The following is a 3,212-nucleotide window of genomic DNA, read 5'->3' as shown; positions in this document are numbered from 1 at the left end:
GTCACACAACTGGGAGAAACAACACCATGTGATGGCCCAGTTCTCTCCTTCCCACCTACAGTGCTTCCTGTCTTTGATTGTGTCCATACCCCTTTTATTTTCACTCCAGAGATGGCCTGTTTCCTGTAGGTTTAAGTTACTACTGATTTTTTAACTGTCTAGACAATATATTTCAAAAAGTGTAACAGAAAACAAAACAGAACAAAGGCAGAAATAATTGTTGTCCCAAGGATAGGATGGCCTAGAAAGAAGAGGGAAATGAGTAGGTAAACAAAAAGAGAGAGAGAGAGAGAGAGAGAGAGAGAGTAATTAAAACCGGAAGGTGAACAGAAAGTCTAGAAAAGATTACCAAGGTTAGAGATGATGAAAGGGTGTTTCTCAGAGGTTCCAAACAAAGGAGATTCTTGGAAGCAGATTTGTCTTGAACCCAGAGGCTGACTCTGCAGAAACCTAGAGACTATCTTCTGAGGCAGGGGCAAAAACAGTGTGACTGAGCTGTGGACAGTAGCACCCACGACTATGCCAATAACAAGAGGATGAGAATCACCTGCAGAGGCAGCCGCAATGGCAAGTGAGAGTAATCTCCACAGGACAAAAGCCACAAACCAGCAGAAATGGGAGGAAGCTCCAGCCGCTGGAAACAAGGGGCCAGAAAGTAGGGAGAATGCTATTCAGCTCCAGCTCCTGCAAGGCAACCTCTGTCCAGATGCTGCAATTACTAATAAGGCTGCATTCCTCATGCAGAGGGCATTGCCAGCAGGACCTCGGGAGCTGAGAATACTTCTGTAACTTATCCCACCAAGTATAACTGAGGATGAATCTTGAGATTAGTCACAGGAAAATTAACATAGGAAAAGAAACGAAAGAATCTAATGTTTGCTCCCCAGATGTTGGGAGCTATTAAGACAACACTATTGTCCTGATCTCTGAATTGGACCTCTCCCCCAGAGAAGAAAAGGGGGTCAAAAGCAGGCCACCTTCGCACCGCTCCGAGAACAACCACAGATTTTTCCAGCCCTAAGTGAGCGCCAGATGTCCTGACCACAAGATGTACCCCTATACCACCAAGTTCCTGCTCCCCCGTGTAGTCGCCAAAAGAAAATTTTCTGCTGCCACATCCCTCCTGCTGAGAAGTACTTCCTCCTTTGCTTGTGCATTTAAGCCTTGAGCCTTGCTAAATACAGTGAGACCTTGATGCTAATCAGACTGCTTCCATTCATTGCACTTGGTTCTTGTCTCTCCCTCCCCCCATTTGGTTCTTAGGAGAAGGTCCCCTTGAGACCCTGGAATAACTGGACCTGCTGGACGGGTCACCCAGAGAGCCTCTAAAACCCTTTAATCACAGTTCAATTGTTTGTGATTCTGTGTGTGTGTGTGTGTGTGTGTGTGTGCTGAAATTGTGATGGGCAGGGGTTGTGAGAACCCAGTCTAACAAAACCAAAAACAACAAACCAGATATCAAGATATAAACAAAACAAGGGTGGGGCCCAAAACAGACACTCTTGATAAATGTCAGGAACCAGTGCCCATTTGCCCTGAATTTTGTCAAACTATTTCTGATTTATTCTCTCAGGAAGACATATCACTAAATAAAACTGGCAACAAGGGCTGGGGATGTATTTAACTTGTAGAGTGCTTGTCCAGAATGCTGTAGGTCCAGGGTTTCAGTCCCAAACAATGCATAAACAGGATTGTGGTGGTGCACGTCCATAGTCTACACACTTAGGAAGTTGACATAAGAGGATCAGAAGTTCAAAGTCATCTTCAGTACGTGGTGAGTTTGAAGCTAGCCTAGGCTACTTTAAGATCCTGTCTCAAAATCAAGCAAAAAGAAAGATAACATCAGAAGCAGCATTCTGGCACTCATCTATTAACAAGCAATATTCAGAAGCACCAGAACAAGTGGGTCAAGGAGATGAGACACAGTGTCATGCATCTTAATTTGATAGGGACCCACTAACATAAGGATGGTGCACAGGAGTTGGTGTCTGTGTGCAAGACTTCTTCTTACACACACACACACACACCGTGTATAATAATAATAATAATAATAATGTGGGTGATAATTAATAACATGATAATTAATTTTAAATTAAGAAAATGCCCCGTAGACATGCCACAAGTCAATTTGATGGAAGTAATTCTTAAATTGAGGTTGCCACTTCCCAGGTATGTCAAGTTAACAATGAAAGCTAATGAGATTGCTGTCAAGGTTGGGAGGGTGGGCACATTCCTGTATTGCTGAAGATAATGCAGAATGACATAGATGCTTCTGAGAGGTATTTGACAACATCTAACAAAACTGTGTTTTCATTTCCCCATTGGCCTGGCAGTTCCTCAGGAGGAGCTCTCCTCAGGTTCTCCATACTGACAAACTGTATAGACACGGCTTATTCTTGGCATCACTGTCTGTACTTGGTAAGTATAGGAAACCATCTGAATGTCTAAACATATGATATTGGCTGGATAAACTATTATAAATACTTAAAATGGAGTGATGTTGTGCTTGTCAGATTCTTGTTAGTGTGACAAGTATCTGTAATAATCAACTTGTGAAGGAAAAGGGGTTGATTTGTCTCTCAGCCCATCGCTTCTGAGCCTGTCGTGAAGAAGCACATCATGGCAGGGCGTGGAGTGTGACAAATTTCTCCCTCTTTAGCCAAAACTCAAAAGGCAGGCAGAAAAGGGGAGTCTGGGGGTTTAGTCCTTTATAAGCAGCATACTCCCTAAGGAGATAATAGCTACCTTTTAGAGGCCACCTCTCAAAGGTCCTAGGGACTATTCATTTTACACATAAGCCCCTGGAGACATTGAAAATAAAACTACAGCAAGTGAGCAGCCCTTTAGAGAGAAAGAGAGAGAGAGAGAGAGAGAGAGAGAGAATCTATCAACTGAGAAGAAGTAATTTTTATGAGACATTACTAACTGAAAACGACAAAGTCCAAAGAATATGTTATATGTTTTCTTTATATATAATGAAAAAAGAATGAAAAATATTTAATATTTTGTTGCATCTATACTTATAATGGTTCAGCTTGTAGTTTTCAACTTTACGGTGGTAATTTTTCAGTTTTATGATGATGTGGGAGCAATATATGTTCAGTTGGAATCTTATTTCAGATTTTGAGCTCTTCCTGGATGAGAAATACTCAGTGTGATGTTTTCTGGTGATACTGGTCAGCTCCAGTGAGGTGCAATGCCCAGTTACCTGT

The sequence above is a fragment of the Mus caroli genome, chromosome 16 (genome assembly GCF_900094665.2).
Source record: "Mus caroli chromosome 16, CAROLI_EIJ_v1.1, whole genome shotgun sequence".
In the NCBI taxonomy this organism is placed as follows: domain Eukaryota; kingdom Metazoa; phylum Chordata; class Mammalia; order Rodentia; family Muridae; genus Mus; species Mus caroli.
The sequence above is the reverse complement of the archived record's forward strand: the minus strand, read 5'-3'. Positions refer to the sequence as shown.